The 15,609-nt window shown below is 44.6% G+C and overlaps 1 long non-coding RNA gene across 1 annotated transcript in view; it reads right to left on the bottom strand.

Annotated features, from left to right (window-relative positions):
• LOC112655915 (uncharacterized) overlaps positions 1 to 15,609 on the bottom strand; it is a 592,361-nt gene that overhangs the window by 345,135 nt on the left and 231,617 nt on the right. The gene's annotated exons all lie outside the window — the stretch shown is intronic.

The following is a 15,609-nucleotide window of genomic DNA, read 5'->3' as shown; positions in this document are numbered from 1 at the left end:
GGGAACAAAGAAACCTAAGTGCATGTTCATCAACAGCAGAATAGTTTAAAATAAATCAAGTAAAAATAACTATGCATGTATATAGGGGACCACTGTGTATTGTCACAAATCACCTTAGGCAAGCCCTGAATGATACAGGGAAAGTATCATGATGTAACCCTAAGTGAAATATGCTGGATATAAAATTTCACATACATTATGATCTGTATTTGATTTTTAAATGCATTTTCCCTATAATCAGCGGCCTTTATTTTTCCAATTAGAATAATCATATTCCACAATTTTAAAAAAACTAACTATAAGCAACCTTCTCCAAATAATGCATTTTGGGCCAAGGACCCAGCATGTCAAATCATTCCTTAGATTGAGAATCTAAACACCAAAAATCAAGATGCAGGCTCTCTCCCCTCTGAGTATGGTTTCAGGGCTTGCTGGTGGGCACCATGGAGGCCCTGTCTGGTTTTCTCCATCTTCAAGAAACAGCCAGGCTACTAGCATTCCCCTGGCTGAAGAGGGACATCATTCTTAGCAGAGTGGCCCCCGGTAGTGGTGAGCAGAGGCCACCCCAGGACGTGAGTGCTGGAGTCAAGTGATGGACACCACGCTCCAGGGACACAGGAGAAAGCGAACCGTGGAAGGCAGAACACGCTGGGAGTGGGCAGTGCAGCGGGCGCCAGAGGCCCACCTGGGTGAGCGGGGATCCCGGCCCCTCTCCTCTGAGCCAAGAAGCACCTGAGGTGCTGTTCTGTTCGTGTGGAGTCACGGAGCGCTCGGCCTTCCTTTCCTGCTTCCTGAGTAAGGGTCACTGCCGGCCCTCGTGGCGGCTCCCTGCGCAGACCTGCCGGGCAGCGGTTGGTCTGCCCCATGTGCTCACCTCCCACCTGGGCCGCACATTCACATTCTCCATGTCTGCTGGTTCATAACGTGAAAGTGTTTCCTCTTCCATGGTTTCACATCACATCTAAAGATGTCCTGCTTGGTCTTGGGTAAACATTCTTTCAATTTTCCTTCACTACTTGTTCTGTGGAAATGAGGCATCACTCCCTAGCTTGAATTTTTAGAGCTCAGATTCTACTCGTGGAGATATTTTTACTGTTTTTGTTTTTGCTGCTGAATAATAGATTGCATAGTGTGCTTTCATAATTCAACTGTGCTTGCTTACTTCACAATGTTATTTTTCCTCTTTAGGTAAAGAATATGAATTACTTCAGACACTTCTTGGGATTTTTTACATTTAACTGTGCCACGAATTAGTCATGGCAGTTGTGGAGGCTGTTACCCCCAATACATAATACAATGCTGATTTTCTGTTCACACTCAGGTCCTGCACCCTCCAGAGCCATTCCCAGAGCCTCTATGCTGCCCATCATGGCACCGTCTCAAACAAGGCAGGCTGCTGAGTCTTCTTCCTTCCACGTGGGGAAGGCAGCTTCTGGCAGTGGTGGCCGCCCTTGCCAGAGACATGGAAGCTGGAGACGCCCACCCCAGGAGCACTCAGGGTGAGGGTTCCCTGTCTTTCTCTGACCCACTGCTGGGTCTGGCCTGCTCCTGGCCTGGTCCACCTTGCTCTCCTCTGGGGGAACAAGGCCCAGACCAGCCACATTCCCCTCTACCACTCATTCCCTCCACAGCCAGTGCTGCCCTCCAGAGCCCTGCTCACCATGGTCCCCATCAGAGCTCCTCCCACAGGTCTGTCAATGCACAGACACCAAGTCAGGTCTGCTCTCCCCTCAGCCTTCCCACTCTCCAGGAGCCTCCCTTCCAGTGGCCCTTAATGCTTGTTCTAAAGCCACACCAGGGCCTTGGACTTGGGACCTCCTGCTTGCTCGTAAACTCTGAGTCAATGAAGCCTGCCTCTGCTCTTGCCCCCACCCTCCTGCTGCGTGGGGCACAGCCACTCCTTTCTGGAGATGGTCTCTTTCCTAATTGTCACTGACAAGAGGGCTCACGGCTACATGCAGAAACCAACTGTGTGACCACGTAGTCTCATCCGGAAAGCCCAGTCATAAGCCCATTGGATTTTCCCAGCAATGAGTCCATCTCTTGCAGATGGAGTGGTGCAGAGGGAGGCTGAGCATTCAGGATGCAATAATTCTCCTCGGGGGATTTTTGGTTGGGACACGCTCTGGGCCACAGACAGGCAGCTGCAGGACTGGGGGCTCTCCACATCCTAGATGGGAAGATGCTCATAGAGCACACATGCCCAAAGCAACACTGGGAATCGGGGTCACAGCTCATCATGGCTGCCTCCTTGCAAAGCCAACAAAGCTTCAACTTCCATCTCCCTCTTGTACAGCCGTTTCTTCAGACCAGAGAAGGGCCCTAGAATTTCCTATTAATACTATGATCATCCTGCTTCACAAGGCTGAACTGTGTAGGCTTCGGGACTCCCCAAACTGGACCCACGACTAGTTAGAGCTCCAATGGATAACTGGACAAACACATTAGGGTGAAAGGCAGAACATGAGCCCTACCTGCCACAGACATCCTCCCCTAGCAGCAGAGCCAGTGCACATTGATACCTTCCAGCAAGCTCAGCATTTAGAAAGAGAGGAGATGACTCCTCTTTAAATACATTTACAATGTCTATTATTTGCAGCTGTAAGTCACATTTCTCACAGGTTGTAAGACAGTAAAATTCTGGAGCCAGTCTAGAGCATGGGTTGCACTTCCCACCCTCTCCTGCTGGAAGCCGCGGAATCTTGTCCTACCACAATAGTTTTGGGACACACTCATCCTACCTCTTTGGATGGAGTGTGATTCCCTAAGCATAAGGTTCCATGTTGTCATGTCCTTCTCATCCCACTGAAGTATGTAGATCCAAGTTCTCAGCCCTACCGGTTCCAACCTATGTCAGTACCTAACAAGTTTCCAAAATGCATATGTAGCTTGCATTCTGACACATGTGAGAGCCAAGAGAGCACATCGAGATTCAGATGCCCAGCTTCATGTTGTCCTGCCCTGTGTCCCCATGACCTGTTCAGGAAGCATGATAATCAGAGCAGTTTCTGGAGTGCTGCAGCCACAACTCTGTCATGCAGTACGTGCTTTACTTAGAGCTATACTTACTGTTTGTAATCTTTACCAGAACTTCCTAACCTAAGTATTCCAAGGCCACAATCCCTTATCTGAAATTCCCAGGGCTTGTGTCTTTCAGAATTAAAAACTTCTCAGATGTCAGAAAGGAAATTCGACCAAATACCATATAATACAGAATATCCCAAACAGATCAGAACCAAACATATTAATATTTCTGTAGGAAAGAATATGAATATTCATCCCAAATAGTATAAAGATTATAAATAGCCTCACATCAGTTGGGGCCTTGCATAAATGTTCCCATCCTCTCTGTCACAGAGGCAATCATTTAGCTCACCTGAAACTAGCATCCAGTCATTAACTAATAATCTAAATGAAAAGAGATCTATAGTACAGTTTTGTTTTTCCCCCTATGATTCTTATATACTGACAAACTGGCCACAGGCTCAAAGTACTATTAGTGCACAGGTTCAGTTTACACAGCAATATCTATGGATTTCTGTCGAGCTGATGATAGGTGCTCTAATCATTTCTGCTCACAGAATCAAGGGTATGGAAAGGTCAATGTCATCAAATAGCCATTTTATTACTCCTAATGTATATTGCACAGGTGACAGTTAACAATGAGTGAAGTGGACTGACGAAAGTTAAAGTCTTCCTTGACCATAAGTACAACAGTATCTTGACAGCAAATTTTTAAAAGAATGGAACATCTAATAGTTGAAAATAGTAACTCTAATAGAAAAGTTACATTGCAGACTAGATATAGCTGAAGAGAGAATTATAAGATTGGAAGACCTCGATTCTCAAAAACTTCTGCAGTGTGGAGTAGACAGAGAAAGGAAAAAGAAGAATAAAGTTTAAGAGGAGTAGTACAATATGAAAAAATATAGGATATTTCTTATCAGATCTCTAGGAGAAAAAAACAGAATGGGAGAGAGATGGTATTTGAAAAGATAATGGCTGAAAATTTTCCAACATTTCCCAAAGACATGAATCTTCATAATTAGGATGTCCATAAACTCCAAGAAGGGTAATTAAAAATAATCTACATCTAGATACATCCAAACGAAACTGATGAATATAAATGGCAAAGGGAGACTTTTAAAAATAGACAAGGAGGAAAAAAATAGATTCCCTAAAGTGAAATAATAATTAGAAAGATAGCTGACTTCTCAACAGTAATAGAGGAAGTCATAAGGCAATGGAATGATATCTTTAAAGTTGTGGGGAAAATATAGGTGTTTGTTTGAAACTCTAAGTCAGCTAACTGTATTTTTCAAAAAAGATGATATTAAAGAAGATATTTAAAAAATGCTATGATTGACCTTCATTAGAAGAATTTCTTTAGGATAAATAAACTCTAGGAAGAGAGAGAGGATCTCAGAAAAAAATATCTGAGATACAAGAAAGAATGTTTATCAAAGAACATAGTAAATATGTGCATAAGTTTAAACAAACATTAGCTGTGGAAAAGAATAACGTATAATTTGTGTGGTTAAAAATAACAAGACAGAATCAAGAAACAGAGCAATTGCAACATATAATTTATAATAAAAGCATGCTAAGGCTCTGTATCATTTGTGAAGAAGGTAAATATTAACTGTAGACTTGGTCAAGTGATATGGTTTACGGCTTATTAATTTTAGAGTAATAAAAATATCCAAGAAATAGAATGTATTACTTCTAAAGTGAGTTGGAAAATAAGACAGGAAGAAAAACTTAATTAATTTAAAAGGATGTAAAAACAGAAGTAAAATAGAAACCTAAGAAAGGCAGGATAAATAGCATGAAGAAAATAGAAAAGAATCCATGTGTATCGGTAATCATAAGTATAAATGTACGCACTTCATAATTAAAAGGCTAAGATTATTATGCTGCAATTTAAAAAATCTTAGGTATGGGATGCCTGGGTGGCTCAAGGGTTGAGCATCTGCCTTCAGCTCAGGGCAGGATCCTGGGGTCCGGGAATCGAGTTCCTTATTGAGCTTCCTGCAAGGAGCCTGATTCTCCCTCTGTCTATGTCTCTGCCCTTCTCTCTCTGTCTCTAATGAATAAATAAATAAAATCTTTAAACAAAAATTTTAAAAATAAAATATAAAAATAAATAAGTAAATAAATAATCAATCCCAGGTGTTTGCTGTTCATAAGAGATGCAACTAAAACATAAGGGCATAGATAGGTGAAAAGCAAAAGGATGGAAAGACAAATTCCAAACAAATAATCAAAGGAAGTTGGTATGGATTTGTTGTTATCAACTGAGAACAAAAAATATGAAGGCAAAAGGAAGTACTTGAAATATAAAACTTTTTCAAATGATTATGACACACTGATAATGAGTTCAATTCAACAGGAAAAAGGAACAATTCTAAGAATTTTGTACCTAATAACACAGCTTCAAAAGATATTAAAAAATAGAATTATAAGGAAAAACTGAAATCTAGCATCACAGAAGATTTCTAAAAATACCTCCTGTATAGACAAAGTAGACAAAAATCAGTAGTGATATAAAATATTTGATTAACAGCCTTGAAAAGGTTGATAGCAAAATATAACAGGTATATAAAGAAAAGAATTATTTTTTTTCAAACACTCAAGTTACATTTATAGTGATCACATAAGGCAAATTGCACTGTATTTTAACTAACATAACATAAACACATAGTTTCTGGCTGCAACAAAATTTTATAGATTCTAAGGCACCATTTTCTTTTTTAGTTTTAATATCTCTAAATTGGGATCTCTGCTACAATCAGTGACTTCTTGTAATTACTGTTGCCATTTTCCCCAAATTTTAGCATTTCTAAAATCTGAATACTTCTTGTATAGCATTTTAGATGTAATAAATTATATTAAGTTCAAAATAATAACAAAATTATTTTAAAACAAATCCATATATTTGTCAAGTAAGAAATTTACTTTCAAAAACCTCATGAATCAAGATAGTAATCATAATAAAATTATAAAATACTTAGAGCTGAACAATAATAAAAATATTAGGTATCAGGGACTGCGAGATGCAGCCAAAGTCATGAAAGAAGCAAATTTATAGTCTTAAGTTATATGAGAAAAGAAAAAAAGCCTGGAAATTAATAAACTACTAGAATAGAAGAACAGAGTCAACAAAGCAAAAGAAGGAAATGATAATGAAAGGAATTTAATGCGGTAGAAATAAAGGTATGGAAGAGAGGAGCAACAAAGCCAAAACTTGTTTCTTGGAAAAAAAACTAATCAAATAAGAAATCTCTGGAGATGATGAAGGTAAAAAAGAGTAAAAAGTCAAATATACCAGCATGAATAAGTGGGTAATAGTGTATATGCAGCAGATAATTAAAATATCAAAGAGTATTAAGAACACATTTAGGCCAACCAGTGTGAAGAACATGTGGGAATAACAAATTCCTACATTAAACAAGTTACCCACACTGACCTCAGATGGGTTCGATGATGCTCTAACCATTAACTGCTTTGAATAAATATATTTTTAAGCTATCTACAAGGAAAATACAGATAGTTTTACAAGTAAATTCTACCAATCATTTTCTAATTCCATTACACAGTCATTCCAGAGAATATAGAAAGAATAAATATTTCTCCAACTTATTTTATTAAGCTTGTTATAAAAATCACAAGTAGCATGAGAAATAAAGATAACAGGCCAATGTGACACATGAACAACAGCATGTAGGAACACAAATGCAAAAGTACAACAAAATCATTAGCAAATGAAATCCACATCCAAATGGAGTTTATTACAAGATTTCAGTATTCCTCTTGCATTAAATTGTATTAATATAATTATCATATTAGCCACATAAAATAGGAAAACCACATACCAATTATCAAGGCTTGCTATGTAGTTATAGTAATCATGATGGTGTGGTATTGGCATGAAGTACGACAAACAAATAGAACAGAGTATAGACAGTAGAAGCAGACCCACACATATACTGAGACTTGATTTCTGACAGAGCTGGCATTACAGTTAAGTAAAGAAATAATGGGACAACTGGTAATCCAAATAAATCAAGAACTGGGCTCCCGACCTCACCCCATCTACAAAAACAAGGGGTTAGTAGCCTCTGTGTGAAATAATTTGTTTTTCATTTGGAAGAAAATACAATATCTTTATGAGTTTTACATAGAAAATATTTTTTAAAGACTAAAAAGTGTAATAATGCATAAAGGAAAAGATGGATATATCCAACTGCATTTAGAACATCTGTTCAGGGGCACTTGGATGGCTCAGTGGTCAAGCGTCTGCCTTTGGCCCAGGGCGTGATCCTGGAGTCCCGGAATCGAGTCCCACATCAGGCTCCCCGGAGCCTGCTTCTCTCTCTGCCTGTGTATCTGTCTCTCTCTCTGTGTCTCTCATGAATGAATAAATAAAATCTTTAAAAAAAAAAGAAAAAGAACATCTGTTCAGACTCCGTACAGTGAATGAAAACAAGTCAGAAATTGAGAGACATACATCCCACCTACAATCAAGAAATCATGTCTAGACTACGTGTAGAGCTTCTGTGAATCAGTAAGAAAAGACCATCAATTCCATAGAAAAATGGGTGACAGGTAACAGCAGGCCCTTCACAGGGGAAGCCAGTGATATGGGATGAACTTACTACAACCCAGGAAATGCAAAGGTAAGTCCCAAGAAAATACCATTTCACAATTACTGGTTGAATTTTTTTAAGTAAATTAGTCTGCCAACATTGAGAGTCTGTGAAGGTTCAAAGCCACTAACATCTGAGGGGAGCCCCTGAATGGTCATCACCTACCACTACTGAAGACAAGCATGTGCCGTGACTAGCCGTCATGCCATGACTAGCATGACTAGCATGCTAGAGGGGCCATGCACAGTGTGCAAGGAGTGAGCACAAAAAGGCCCAGAGCAGTGCTGCTCACTATGGGGAAAAACAAAAAATAAATGCAGTTATGTCAAACCCCATGTCTATCACGTCAGAAGGGATATATGAATTGTGTTAAATAGTGAAAAATGAGTGAGTCTCAAAAACAGAATGCTGGGTGGAGAAAGCAAGGTATACAGTACAATTCCACTTGTAGTAAGGTCAGGAAACAGCCCAAACTAATCAATATACTGTTAAAGAGGACCCATGGACACACAAGTGATGGCGGTGACTTATGTAGGGGCAGGGAAGTCCTGAGGGAGGAGGCTGGGGGTGGTCCAGAGACAGACCATGTTCCATGTTTTCAAGTGCAGTGTGAACAAACAATTGGTGGTGGTATTATATTTCACGAGTACATTTATTTTGTATTATTTCTTAAATTAATGACAGTTTGTAATTATATCTGTTTTTTAATGATTTATTTATTTATTCACTAGAGACACAGAGAGAGACAGAGACACAGGCAGAGGGAGAAGCAGACTCCCAAAGGAGCCTGATGAGGAACTGCGGGATCACGCCCTGGGCCAAAGGCAGACGCTCAACCACTGAGCCACCCAGGTGTCCCTGTAATTCTATTTTTAATAAGATTAAGCTTAGATTAAAATAGAGAAACCATATACTGGATAAAATAAAATAAGCAATGAAATGGAAATAAATAAGCAAAAATAGAGAAATAAATTTAAAAATAGAAAAACAAAGGAATTAAAAGAAAAGAATCAACATCCCAAGACAATGATAACTAAAATCACTGATAATATCCGCCAATTACTGAGAGCTGAATTTGTGCCAGGGGTGGAGCCCTGACCGTGACCACCCTGGCCCATGTAGCTACTGTGCACGTCCCTGCCTTCCGGGGGAGTGTGGTGAGACGCAGGGAACAGAAGGCTTCCGGCTTTGGGGTTGAATGGTCCCATTCCAAAGCCTCCAGCCCCACGGAGCTTTAAAGGACTTTAAAAAGAAGTCAGTATTGAAAATAAGATATGTTTGATGAAATTTAAATAAAAGCTAAATCCAACAACCACCAAGATAAAAGAGCTCAAAAGAAGGAGAGGGAAGATTAAGATACAAGGCTAAAGCCACCAGCTGTAAAGTGAGAAATATAAGAATAGACAAGATTAAGATTTAGAGACGGGAAATAAAATTTAAACAACAACAAAAAAAAATCACAAAGATAAATGGAGTTGAGGAAATGCTTTTTTAAAGAGCATGTTGAATGTGCGAGAGTAGACAAGGGCAGCAGGCTGTCACCTCGAGGAGGTGGCCAGGAGGCTGAGAGGGGCCGCCCTGCCTGACCGCTGCCCTAAGCTTCTCCCCCACACCTGGAAGTCTCACCAGAGGCCACGAGTCCTTCCCACAAACATTTATTAATGAATTATCCATTTTTTCTATGGACATTTACCACATGCCTACTCTATGCAAGGTGGGGTGCCCACTGAAGGCACCAGACAAACCAGCTACTCGGTGCAGGGGTGTGGGTGGGCAGAGGGAAGCAGCCTGAAATTGGGGTGGCAGCTGTGCACTTCCAGTGTTCACTGCAAAGATGGACCAGAACATGGGAAGACAGGACAACAGCCTAGATTCACTCGCCCTCCTCAGAAGAACAGAGAAGCTCAGAAGCCTGCAGTGTGCCCTTTGCATTTAGGGAGAGAAAGATGGGGAGTGGCCGAGAGCCCCCCCCCCGAGTGTTTATGGGTGGTGGTCAGCAGTGAGAAGGAAGCAGTCTGGGTGAATCATAAATAGAAACAACCCATCACAATGGAGGCATCCCTCCTGGAGGCTCCCCAACTACCAGGGGCACCGGTGACCTCGGCTGAGCATCCTTTACGTCTCTTCTGTACGGACTCCTTTGTTTCATAGATGACTTCTGTATCTCCCCACTCCTCAGCCCTGGAAATCTGCTCTTCCTGAAGGTAGAATTTAGAGTTTGTTTTTAAATTGAGACTGGAAGTAAAAAGAAAATGTTTCAACAGACATTTTTCTTACTCGTAATGTATTCCTGTCACTCTGCCACGACTTGTGCAATTCACTTTGAACTAGTGTGTATATGGAAACCACTTCTCACTTTCACCTCCAAAAGCCACATGGAAGAAATGTGAATTTGGGGGAGGAGGTCTCCTAAGATTTGCTAAAGCACGTAGAAAAATTCTGATACTTGCTGTTTTAAATCAAATAATACTCTACATGCTGTGATGTCTCTGTCACACACCAAAACATGCAAAACATGAGAAGAGATATAGAGACCTGTAAAAATATCGCCCCGCCCAGTAAACATCTCTGAAAAAAATTGCTGCACACACATGTCTTCCGTCCCACAGTGGAGGTATTGGCGGCTTTCCTTCTACCTTCTCAACATAACACACATCCAAAATGCACACTCCCCTCATACACACATATGTGCAGATTATGTCCAGACAAAGACACACACACAGGTACACAGACACATACTTGTGCACACACACACACGCCACCATCACACTCTATCTAAAGATCAACATCATTAGATTATTTTGAGATTAATGAACACAACTGTCCTCTTCCACTTATTAGCTGTGCAGCCTCAGACAATTAAAAAAATCTTTCCAAAAAAAAAAAAATCTTTCCATGACAAAATGTCCCCATCTGCACAATAAAGGTAATTATGTGGGTGACACTGAGCCGTTGAGAAGCCGTTGAAATAACACTGGAGCAGGCCTACCTCGGTGCCTGGTGGCCATTCCTTTAACAACATTCTACCACAAGTTGTTACCATCACACTTGACTATTGCTGATCCTACAGTGAGGGCTGATTGACGAACAGAGGGCAAGTGGCGAGGTGTGAAGAGGGGGACAAACACACAGTCTCTGCATTGAAGATTTTAGCATTTAATCCAACGGCGTAGAGAAGCCTCTAGCCATGCCCACACGGAGGGCCATAAACTTGCATTTTTAGGAGGGGACGCAGTGCAGAAGCCAGATAGACAGCTGAGTGCAGGTTGTTGGGAAACAGAGGGTCCAAGAGGGTTGGCCGTGGAGGTTCAGAGGAGGGGGTGTGGAGACAGGACTGAGATTGAAGGAAAGAGTTTAGCACACTTGGGAGGCTGCTGGTGATCCTCTGTAGAGACCCTAGCAGAAGAAGGGGTTCAGTGCCTACCCCTCGCCATCCTACCAACAACCTGCGCTGCAAGCCTGGCCCAGCTCAGCTTCTGGAGGTCTGGGGGAAGATGAGGGCCGCCTAGAAACCAAGCAGCCCTCACCACAGCCCCTGGCCTTCTGGCAGAGGCAGCCTCATCCTGAAAGCCTGAGGCCATAGGACACATTGTCCCAATGGGCTGGCCACAGCAGCCCCAGGAGTCAGTCCCAGGAACCAGGTGGCATTAGGGGCCCAGGAAGATGGCATAGCTGAGCAGACATGGGCCCTGGTGGGGTCGGGCCCCGGAGGCACCCACTGCAGCGGCTACAAGGTGGTGAGCCCTGATGCAGCTGGGGTGGCCTAGGCCCACCAGCAGCTCCACTGGCCAGTGGCCCCAGGCCCACAGCACCAGCCCCTCCCAGGACCCTGTGGAAACACTGAGCCTCAGGCCTCAGCAGGACCAATTAAGTCAGAATCTGCATTTTAACAAGATGCCCAGGGACCTGTGTGCAAGTCAAGTTCAAGAGAGAGCACCTAGAAATCATTTAGGCTAAATGAAAATGTTAATTATAGACAAGCTATTTTCACAGGGCCTCTATTAACCCCAAATCAGCAACAGATAAGTATCTATGTGGGGTGTGTTTGTGTGTAGGACATGCCCATTCCAAACATTCGCATTTATTTGTGCGTCGTATCCCCCCAGTCAGTGAACCCCGCTAAAGTGGTCTGCAGCTCTACTCGGCACGTCTGCCAGCACCAGGCAGTTCCCTCTTCCTACACAGATTTTCATGTCTGAGACGACCAAAGCCAGGATTTCTGCTAATTATGCACATCACCTCTTACACTTATAATCCTGGCATCTGATGAGCAACAAAGATAAGACAGCCAACAAAGATGCAAAGAAAATATAATTTTAAATAGGAAGTGGACATCGTGCAGCTCTGTTTCATGTGTCTGCTGGAAAGTCACACCACAGTGAGGAGGAACTGGCTGGTGAGTTTGGGATCCCAGTGCTGACCCTGCCCTCCTGCCCTGGCCTGTGTGTAAGCAGCCTCTGTCTGGAAGCTCTGCTGTCCTGAAACTGGCCATTCCAAGGCCTGCATCCTCATTTAGTCAACTAGCTTTATTTTTTGAGCCAAAATTCAAGGTATGAATAAGAAATATAGCTAGATTAGTGGACTGAGATGTACAGTCTTTCAAACAGAAACACAGTCATAAATCAAGACCACCCCGTTAAGTGTGGAATCACCAGACTTTACACTCTCCTCGGTAACCCTGAACAGTTCCCATGCAGGACCCCTGCTTTCTCAAAGTAAGCAGCAGTGGGAAATTAGTAGATGGGTTTGCAAGAACAGAACAACAGCAAAAGCAGCACAGAGCTTGGAAAATGCCTGCCTGGACCTAAAACTGGACCAGAAGCACACTACTCTCTGGGCGGGGAAGGTGACGCAGCGTCAGGCCAGAAGTGAGGTAGGAGGGAGGTGGGAATAGTGCTAGGAAGCCCTAAAGCAGGGAAAAGACGGCGAGGAAACTAAGCAGATGTGCCATCACCTCGCTGACCACTGAGGCGGCTGTCACTCCGGCGGGTCCACCTGGCCCTTCCCACATCCTCCCCGTCCTTGGTGCTCAGCCACGAGCACCTGCAAGCGGGTCCAGCAGTGTGGTGGAAGAGGGGGAGTGAGCAAGGTCCTTCCAGTGGGCCGAGGGAAGGCTTGCCGTGTGCTGTACTGATCCGCTGGGGCCCCCCGTGCCAGCCGGCGTGGGGAGTTCACCCTCGTAATTAGCTTAAACACAGCAGCTCAACGTGTCCTGCACCCCCGAGGGTTCAGCCAGTGGGTTGCTGTAACAGCCTCTTTTAAAGCACTTCTAACGTGTTGTATTCACTGCCAGAAGGCAGGATGCCGTAATAAACTCTAAACCTCTGTGGCTTTGCAAGAGGTAGCTGCCTCCCTCATAAAATCCAGCAGATACGGCCTTCTTTTCCCCAGACCTTTCTAAATGTGTGCACAGCCACTGCTGGGGTAACCGTGCTGCAGGCAGGAGCATGCGGACATGCAGAGGAATGAACGCCTCCATCAGCACTGACATCCAGACACAGCAGATCATCGGAGCCCCCTGGCTGGAAGTGGTAATAGAGCCCACCACGTCTGGCTCACAGTGGGACGACTGGGCCCACAGACCCACACGGGGGTGATTTTCCTGGTTCCTGAATGTACACCTGGAACAGATGTTTCCCATAAAACTGGAACAGACGTAGGGGTGCCCTGGCCTGAGAGTGTGAGGTGAGTGCTCCCCAGACACAGGAGCAGCGCCGTGCCCTTGGTCCTGCACTCAAGGACACGAGGCAAGTACACTGGGCGATCTAGGCTGCATCTCCACTTCCTTGATCAGGGCAGCCCATGTGAAAACTTGAGCCGAGGTGCCCAGTGTGGAACCCCCCTCCAGGAGAGTTTCCTAGGGCGTTAGGACCTCAGGATCCAGTACCAATCTGGAAAAAAGGGCCTGTTTCCATCCCTCATCAGAAAAAGGACCAGAGCCACTCACACTCAGGCCGGGTGAACGTAGCATGCCTCGGTGGTGTTAACTCCATGCTCTCACACTGGGACCATCCCAGCTCCCCGCGGAACCCAACTGCAGGCCCCCCCATCAGTGGCAGCAGACCCCAAGAGCAAGGCTGAGAAACACACTGAAGGCTGTGAGAAGATACAAGAGCTCCAGTGGGTGAGAGATAAATGCTAAGAATCCGCGGTTTTAAGACTGAGACATACCTTCCAAAGTAAAGGGGAAATGACCGCTTGTATCTTCCACCATGCAGAAGCCATGACCTGGGTGGGTGCCCCTTTGGCCTCTGGAGGCAGAACTCTTCAGACTGGGGAACGTGTCTCCAATGCTGATCTAGTGACAGAGAGAGCTCCCAGCTATGGTAGGCCCAAAGAAGGGGAGGCAGCAGGGCCAGGCGGGGGTGCAAGCAGCCCTCCTCTGGGACCCCACGGCCTGAAAGACCCTCAGTACTGGAGGCGTCTGTGGTGGGGAAATGTCATGCTGAGCTGTAGCACCAATGGGAGGATCTCATCCTGGACCACGGGGCTCTGGAACAAGGCCATGCTATCCACAGCAAGGAATTATGTGCCATTTGGAAAAGGCATCTGGCACACTCTGGGGCTCTGGTGGAAGCTGAGCACTTATCCATGGATGTTGAGTGGCCACATCACCAGAACTGCTGTCACCAATGGGAACAGCCAGATCCACCAAGTCCTAAGGTCCACAGACCCCCCAGCAGTCCATGCAAGCACGGAGGGGAGCACCTGGGGTCAGACACACCCTCTCCCACTATGGCACTAGTGTCTCTCCCTGGCCACCCTGCAGGGGCAGGTCCCTTGTGGTCAGTGAATGAGCAGAGAGGTGATCTCAGTCTGTGGGTAGAGTGGGGTAGACACCGTGGCAGAGCTTCCCAGAGCTGGCTGGGGCCTGCACTGCCATTTGACCCTCCCCCCATAGATGCTACTCTCAATATCTTCCCATGAAACGCCTGCAGGTAAATCTGGGTCCCAGATCTGTTTTCCCAGGAACCCAGACCCTGGCAACGCTTTTAAAGAAAAAGTCTCAAGATATCATCCTTAGGAGAAATAGAGTCTAGTCATAACTGCTCAATGTGCCTGGCTCACAAAGCCATTTTTGATGCTGGCCAGTTCTTCGGGAAATCCCATGGTAAAGCCACGCAGTGCAGGACCTCCAGCTGGACTCGCGCTCAGTTCCTGGGGAGGGTGTGTGGGAAGGACCGTGGGCCTTGCTTCTCCACCGCACTCCCGCCACGTGCAGGAGCTGGTCAACCCTGGACATTCGCTCACATAGGACCTTGTGTGCACGAAAGTGTGCACACAAGGAAGCCAACAGCTAGAGGGCAGAGATCACAGATGAGGAAGGCCCAGTGCAGGAGGGTACGTGGCACAACCCGGTGCGTCCTTCACAGCACTCATGTGACAACGTCCCGGAGGTGGGCAGGGCGCCAAGAGGGAGATGAATATTTGATGCATTTCAGTTGTCGATCAGCTCTGCACACCAGCTGTGAGACATCTCAGCCAGCTTGGTCTCATTTTATTAGTACTCAGCCACCAAAAAGGATCAAAGTCAACAGAAATTATGCTTCACAAATTACCTTCAGAGCCCTAAGTTGTTATAGGAAACATATATAGAGTGTTGCTCTTACTCAAGCACATTAGAGCAGGTTTTCCAGAGCACAAGTCCTGAGATTGAAGGTGGGACAGTCTACTCTGACAGCACAGGTGACTATGCATCTTTCATGATGATTCACCAGGCAGTGCCCGGGTCTGCAGGTCCCCAGGTAGCATGAGCATCATCCAGAAGCAGACAGCCTGGCCTGTTGAACAGGTTTTAGGAAAAAAGAATCCTGACTTTGTTTTGCTTTTATGCTTAACATATGACCACCTCAACCAGCCAACAACAAAAGCTGTTTCGAGGCTCTGCAAATGGCTTGGAAACCAACTGGCCATGGCACCAGGAACACAAGAGCAAAGGGAAGCAGAAGATGAGTGGTGG

The sequence above is a fragment of the Canis lupus genome, chromosome 22 (genome assembly GCF_003254725.2).
Source record: "Canis lupus dingo isolate Sandy chromosome 22, ASM325472v2, whole genome shotgun sequence".
Lineage (NCBI taxonomy): Eukaryota > Metazoa > Chordata > Mammalia > Carnivora > Canidae > Canis > Canis lupus.
This window is presented reverse-complemented; position numbering and strand designations above follow the sequence as displayed.